The following is an 8,520-nucleotide window of genomic DNA, read 5'->3' as shown; positions in this document are numbered from 1 at the left end:
AGTTATTATTCAAGAGTGATTTCAAAGTTATTTTGTAGCCAGTAAATGGCAGTGTATGATCTAAACAAATTTTTTTATGTTGCTGACAGGGGCATATTTTGGTATGGACAGACTGAAGAGAAAACTTAGAAACAAAACTACACTATAGTAGGATAGATAGTCTAATCTTTCTAAATTGCATTTAATACCCTAAATCTTCTGATTTCATTTAATTTTAAAGGGTAATAAAATATGATTGAAATACATTTGAAATGGAGTTTAATAAAAGTAATCTGCTGTACTGAAAATCTACTGTTTTGTCAATCTGAAGATTTAGGATGAAACCATGAGAAATAGAAATACTTGTATTTCAGGCTTCAGAGTTCTTGTAATTTCTTTTTTTTTTTTAAGTAGGTAGTGTCAATTATTTAAAAATAATAATGAAACTTCTTTAGAATTCATTCAAAGGATTTAAAAAAAATAATCTGCAGGTCATAAGAAGGTAAGGCATAACACAAACATGACTGATTAGGGGAAAATACCTGGCAGAAGAATGCATTGCTGTGCATAAAGTCAATTGTTCATGTTTCTATTGTTTCCAAAATGATAGAGACCATAAATGAACAGCTGTTAAAAGCATAACGATTTGTGCAACAATACTATGATCCTTGTGTGTTTATATTTAGGAGGAGAATTGCAGTTTGAAATAGTAAATTGGCATAGGAATCGCAACCTCAAATGATACTATCTTAATTAAAAATACATGCATATCTTGTTAGTGTTGTGCACCTCCTCCATTTAAAAATAGGAAGCGAACAACAATTAAGCACTTTCCATGCACTAATTTTTGTTTAATTTCAGAGAGTTAACCTTCTGAGAAGAAAGCTTCTGCTGGCACATTAGTGATAAACATTACATTAAAATAGTGATAAATACTATATAATACTCCCAAACAGACTTTTTTTTTGAATCCTGGGATGCTTTCTACAGAAATCTCAGTATATTTTTAATGAGATTGTACATCAGTTTGTATGTTCTAGTTTAGACATATTGGCTTTAATTATTTTTGAATGTGCAGTTTTTACAGTAGACAGAATATATATGATTTAAGACTCACCACAGCACTCTGAATATCACTTGGCATTTTAGCAAAATGTGTGATATTAAAAAGACCATGAATTTTAGCTGGATTTTCATTATTTTCTCAGACGTGTAATATTCCTCTTTGCTCTCAATTCTTCTATTCCACATGTGCAACATTTTGCATGTTATATTAAAACAATTATATCAGTCTTATCATCTCTCGCTGTACTGTGGTTCCACTACTATCACAAATAATATTAATTCAACCTAATTCAGAATTTACAGCCAACTGAGTGTTATGGTATTTTGCCTAAATCACAAGGAAATCAAAAGAAAATCTTAAAAAAACAAGTTTCAAAGAGGTCTTGATAGGCTGACACAATGCTTAAACTGGAAATTTTGTATAAGTTCTGTAAAATCTTTTAAGATCACTGTCGGTCTTCTCCTTGCTATAACATAAGCAGAATTATAAGGCATATATTTTACTAGAGTTTAAACATCTTCCAGTAATGTTGGCAAACTGTTGTGAATGTTATGCCAGTGGACAAAACTATGACAACGAAAGTGACTGAAACAACTCATGTAAAATGAAAATGAACAGTTATTTTGGTTATACCAACTGAGATACAATAAACAAACAGATGAAAAGTAAATGAGAATTTGGAAACTCAGGTTTTAATAAACTAATAATTTGCTAACAATATAAGCTTGATGTACTTTATCTTAGTCCTTTTGACAAGGCTCATTTTGTTGTAGCTATAGCATCATCGTAGAGCCTGATCTAATACTTAGAGGACTCCGTATAATCTCATTGACTTCAATACAAGTTGAATTGGACTAATAATGAAAAATCGCATTATAATAATATTAGGTTTGGAAAAAAATAGTGCTTATAGCTGATTTGAGTCAAACTGAGTTTGTCTGATATTTTACTGATGTCAGTAAAATCATACTGTGAGTTGATATTGCTGTGCTGTGACAACTGTGGACTTGTGTTCTGAGAACATATTAAAATCGCAAACCAGCACTCATTCTCTTATAAGATGGTACAAATATTTGTGTAAATACAATTCAAAAATAAGTAACTTTGTAAAAACCAATTTGTGGTAAGTTATCAACTGCAGAGATGAAATAAAAGGTATATTACCATTTTTTCTTGCTTTGAATTGTTATCAAGTCTGCGATGTTATTTTCAACATATAGTATTTTTCCTTTAGGGGAGTTTCTGGTTTTCTTTTTGAATTTTGTTATAAATGACAGGTTTATTTTAGTCAGTATGATTTTATGTGAAAGTAAATTAAAAACAGCAAATACTTGAAAAACCTCACTAATTGAATAAAACCAAATTTTAAAAAATATTCCAGGTTTTAATATTTTTCCCCTGTAAAATACTTATTCGACTGAGCAGTTTCCTTTAAAAGCAAAAAAAAAAAAAACAACCCCAAAAAAGCACACAAAACATATGGGGATTCTGCACCCTTCTGTATTTAAAATATCTTCTAGCTCTAAAGAAATTTTTCCTATTTCCCCTCTTTTTAAAGAAATACACTAATGATGCACCCATGGTAAATTGCTTTTTATTAGTTGTGACAGCAATAGAACTATATAATGTTTTTAGAAAATACCTTTAAAGTGCAGTTGTCAAAATCCAAGTCTTTATTTGTCTATTTATCAGCATTGCAGCACAGGCTTGTATTGTAAATTACCCTCTGTTAGAATTAGACTAGGCTGAGGAGGTTTATAAACAAACAACGAAATCTGGGCTTCTCACAGGCAGGTGAAGTTTCACATTGGTAGCTGAACTCAGATTAAATTAACCACCAGATACAAACTGTTGCTGACGTGTGGATTTGAATAGGTCTGACGTTTTAAGAAGTGTGAAGCAGCATAGCATGTGTTAAATGTGATGAAGTAATAGCTGAACTACAATTATGTATGCTCCCCAATATGTATTTGGTTAAAATGAAGAGAGAAACGTTCTTTTCAGGCAAATCTAAGAGTGAAGCTTTGACATTCTCAGCAGCCACATGTCCGTCGGACCACTGTGCTCCTCCAGGCTCTATGAATCTATCTGCAGCACTGTAGCGCTTCTCAAAATGCTCCCGAGGCACTTAGAGTTGCAGGGAGTTAGCCCAACATGGCTGGATTTGAAGGGGCTTTTTGTAGCCAAAGCCCGCAGTGGACTTGGCCGCTGCACTCTCTCCTTTTCCCATCATACCTGATGAAACCCAGGCTCAAACAAGCAAAATAATCCTTGTCCTGTCCGTGCTGCAATCTTCGCAATTTCCCACCCTTTTGTCCTACTGAGATGTATCTGTCTGACGCTGGATGAGTTCCGCGGTTCATGGAAGCAAGCCTTGATTCTCACTCTCTTCCTTTTTAAAACCTAAGGTCTGCCCTAATTTTCAGCTTCATAAAAACATTGTACTCTCATCATCTCCAGCTACATAAAAACAGCTGTCTCTCAGTGTGTGAAGTCTTTATGGGAATTTTCAAAGGATGTTTCAGCTGTAAATGTAAACTGAAAACAAAAAAAAAACAACCTCCCAAAAATCCCTTCTCTTTCTTCTTGATGATGTTGCAGAGTGTAATGTGCTTGACATTTTTAGAAATGTGTGGCATGGTGTAGTTTCTCTGATACCATACCACTTTGCTGTTTTACAAGCTACAGCATGTCACACATTAAAGCTTTGTTGGATGCAACAAAGCTGGCAATAAATAAACCTCTCTGATGTCACTGTGACCTAAATTAAACTCATTCTATTTCCTTTGTTTTGTTAGCAGAAGAGTAGTTTTCATCACTTTTGAAAGACCTCTAGAGTTTTAAAAAATATACTTCTAATAAAGATTTTAATGAAGTTGGAAATTAGTTGTGGGTCAAAGTAAGAGTCAGTATCTGCTTGTTTCTAGCTGTTATGTCCTGGGTTTTTTTGGGAGGTAGAAGAATAGAATGCAAAGAGTATAAGCCTGTAGTGTGGTAGGAAAATAAATGTGAGAACTGCCAAAGTAGCTGATTGCAAATATGCAAAGAAATGCTGCTCTTCTCAGCACTTGATGAATATACAGAGATGAGTTTTATTTGTACTTTTAATTATATACACTTGAACATAGGCGTAGTGAGAGCTCTGAAATAAAGAAAATTATTTTGTCTACTCAGGTCTTGTAAAGTTTTGTGAGGTTTTTTGAAATATTAGACTACAATCTAGTTTGACTCTTGGACCTAATTAGATGTCCATCCTGAAGAGGAAACTTCATGGGAAAACTCTGCTCAAGAATTAAACTAGTGACTTCATACAGCAAAGTTCACTCTTAACAGTCTATTCCTGCAAATATGCCTTAGAATAATGGGTCAGCTCTCACAAGTGGGTGTATTGTCCAAGAGAGGACAATAAGATTTAGCTCAAAATTAATGTATACCATTGCTTTTCAAGCATCTGCCAGTCAGCGAGTTGATCATATTGGCTATTAGGATTTATTTATCCTGATGACACAAGTCGCTGTCAGTGTTGCTATTCTGCTGGAAGCTGCCAGTATCCTGATGGATACCTGCCAGATTTCCAAAGTAAAAATAATAATAATTGACAGCAAATATCAAAAGCATTATTAAAACAAATGAACTGTTTCCTCTTTATGTGACAGGAAACAACCACTGTCACCAAGGTACCAATAGTTTTGAGTTCAAATAACTTGTTTATCTTGATTTGGCTTCTATTTTCAAAAGATATTGAAGGAAATTTCTAATATTCTTGAAGACAGATAATGGTTCAATTAAAATTGAATTAAAAAGACATTTCTAAAGACAGTTTTTGCTTTAACTGTATCCATCTTTGAGATATCCTGAGAATGTAAATGACTTCTTCGTGTAACCTTGGGAACATACGTAGTATCTCAAGGTATTTGCACTTCTCTTTCCTTCAAAGTGTGCAGCAGAATGTGTTTACGGTCATGAAGATCCTAGCGATTTGAATCTGATCTTCTAAACTCTAATGCAGTGTATACTACTCGTAAAAATTACAAACGTGAATGAGTCCCATTCAGTCTAATTTACAGATTGACTTATAGTTCTGTTTTTCCCTTCTGTTCTGCCTCTGCCTGAATACCATGAGCTGCTTGAGCTTATGTAAAAGACCCGTTAGAGCATTTGGTCAAATGATTTATTTTCTTCTAGAGAATTCAAAATTTTGCTGCTTTTTTTCCCCCTAGAATCTAATACAAGTCTGTAAGATTTTCCAGAATATAGATAAATTGATCCAGCATATTTTTTGGACAGACCAAGCTTTTCTTAGGTAAAACCAATAAGTCGTGTGCACTTAGTCACAACTGTGAAATTTGTGATGGACTGCAACTGATAAAGGTAATGGAACTGCAAAAAAAATTACTGATTTTATAGCACTGTTCCATTAGATTGTGTTAATCCAGGGTGTCTGTTCCAGCACTATCTTCTAGAATCCTCTAGGTAAAGAAGAAAAGTATTCAAATGAAATTGTAGGTTTTATTAGTGTAAAAGCTTTTGAATGGCTACTATTATGTACAGATGTTCAGGTTTTTCTACATTATGTATTTGTCCTAGTAGAAGCTCATAGTGTAGTGTTAATGAAACATACCTTTATGTGCATTAAACAGTAGGCTTTGACACTATTTTAAGTGAGTCTATGTTATAAAAAGCTCTGCAGCAAGATTAATGTTACAAAATTGACAGAATATTATAACACTGTGGAAGATGATAAATTTAAAACTTTCCATTATACCTTAATGAATACAATGGGAATCATGAGACTGTGTCTGGTGGTTGCATCATGTCTTTCAGCTGGCTGGTAAGACTGTTTTCCTTGTGTAAAATAACCTTTAGTCCCACTTCGTTTGTACTTGATTGTGCTTAAAATGCTTTTAATTTGGAAGATACAAATTTAAAGTGTTCTTCTATTCTGAAAAGCAATAATGTAAAAATAGTAGCTGCCACCTCAACAGAATAACTGACTATGTTCAGAGGCAGAAATGCTTGAGAAAGCAACAAGACTAAATTTTGACTACATTTCATCTGAAAATGTAGTGCAGAGTCAGAATAGAGAAAGAATAAGATGTATGTTCTTCTAGCTTGTTTATCACCAGTGAAATTGTTAACCAACCTGTAGCTATGGGCCTACGTTTTCCTCCTCTGCGCTGCTGTGTTGAAGGCAACAGGCCAATTTTGTCACTGCTGTGACACAGGGCATCCAAACCGGTGTGTTAGGACAGGTAAATTTGGAATTGATGATATTTCAAAGCAGAAGCAAAGGTCAGAAATTGCTGCGTGTAACCTATTGCTGATGCACAAGTCAGAAAAATCTAATTTTAAGACTGAGAGTTGAGGTGATGGCAGTTGTGAAAACTTGCTTGCAAGACTATTGAGGGTAAGAATATTTGCTTTCTATACCTTGCCATTTAGGAAGCTTCACATTTCTCGTAGATGCTTATTAGAAAGATGTGATGGAATCAATACAATTATATCATTGATATTTTCTGAATAGAGTTTCTACAGTGATGTTTGAGTTAATAAGTTCCTGGATTCAGTGCTGAAAAATTACTATGAATTTTTTAAAACCCCTTCTTTGCCTACCCCCCCTTTAATTTTGAATTATTCAGGTCCTGAAAATGCAGCCTTCTGTCAGATTTCAGGATCCAAGATCTATGTGGTTTCCAATGCAGAAATTGTGAAATTGGAAAACATCAGCTGTACTTAGTTACTGTGTAACCTTATCTGGAAAATACGTTGGCTCATGAACACATAGACTTCCTATATGCTAATTTTATGCATACAGTGATTTTTTTGAGTAAAATGTAATTTGTCTTACACTTTGAGATACTCTTGTTTGTTGACTATAAATTTGTCAATATGAACATTATGGGTTAAGAGTAAGGAGAGGAAGCTGCGTCTGTGTGTAGGAGGTTTTAAGTAAACAGGTGCTAAGATAGAGGACTTTGAGAGAAAGGTGACTGAACATAGGATCAGGGAGGGCATATAACATGGGAATAGAAGAGCTGATGAACTGTAGTATGTACTTTCAGCCAGAAATATGACTTTAACATGGCATATATTAGGTTTGTTGTACCACCAGCAATTTTTCTTGAAATGTAACACAGTCCTTAACTTCTCTTTTGGTTCTTGTAAAAGATAGCGTTCCCGTGTGGCCTGCCCTAGGTGATCCTGCTTTGTCAGGGAAGTTGGACTAGATGAGCTCTAGAGGTCCCTTCCATCCCCTAACATTCTAGGAGTCTATGATTCTATAACTGTTGTCTTTTTATGAGTGGCAGCAGAAATTAATGTGGGCCCCATTGATGGATAGTGGTGAAAGTGTGTTTCTTAAAAAAAATTGAAATTAGTTTATTTTGTTGTTATTGCTTGTTCTGTAGGGAAACGTGGAATTTAACAATTAAACCTGACAGCAGGCATATGGGTTACCCTCCAAAACGGTAAAAAATTTGATCACAGAACTTTGCATGAGAAGTGTTCTGAAGGGCAAAAGTCTTTTCCACCAAATGATGCTTGTAGAGTGGGGCCATCCTGTGCGTTGAATGAACCAGAAACCCTGTGGAAAGAAAAAAGCATTCCCTGTTAAACTCCGTTTGGATATATTTCTTTACATTCCTTGTAAACCACTCTGGTTGGCTTTTGCTGCCAACGAATTTGTGACAATTAGCGATAGTGCAACCTCTTTTTTGAGGAAAATAATTGAAAGCACCTTTATTATCCATGGGTGGGTACGTCAGGAAATCAACAATGGTACTGTTGGTATCCTGTGCTTGAGTAAGACCATTCAACATATATGTGAAAATAGACATGTACTGTTGTAAACTCTGATTGGTAATTCCCGCATGAAATCCTGTTGCAAATGTAGAAAGCTGTTAAAGTACTCTAAGCCTAAAAACACTGAGGAACAAAAAGTACCTGATCAATTTATGTCTTTTCGTAAATAAACAAGTTAAAAATCCCTAAGCATCTTTACTGTCTCTGACCAGAGAGAGATAAAAATCACTCTCAACACTGAAACCTCCTGTGATCTTTTCTGTTCTTGCCCAGTTAAGCAGACAAATAATGAAAAAAAGGAATACAAAGGTAGCTTAAGAAGGGTCAGAAACCCTATTTGAACTGTTACCAAAGGCACACACAGGGGTTAGTGAGAGATGGAGTTGCAGCTTTAATTCTGATTTTTCTGGCTTTTGTCGCTTCAAAGACAGACTCTCAGTGTTATTTTAACATTTTTATTGTGTGTGAATAATAGAGTACACATTGAGGTTCAATAGGTACAATACTGTTAAATGTACGTCTTGGTGGATTTAAAAATGAGGGATTTATTTTGTCATTCATAAAGTTGTAATACAGTCTGGAGAAACTATTTGTTAAAAGATAGCATCTACTTAACCTGCTTATTTATTTCTTGTACTAGAAGGTTAGATCCACAATAAATACACGAGGAAATA

This window comes from Apaloderma vittatum, unplaced genomic scaffold (genome assembly GCF_000703405.1).
Source record: "Apaloderma vittatum isolate BGI_N311 unplaced genomic scaffold, ASM70340v1 scaffold13941, whole genome shotgun sequence".
NCBI lineage: Eukaryota > Metazoa > Chordata > Aves > Trogoniformes > Trogonidae > Apaloderma > Apaloderma vittatum.
Note: the sequence above shows the minus strand (reverse complement) of the source record.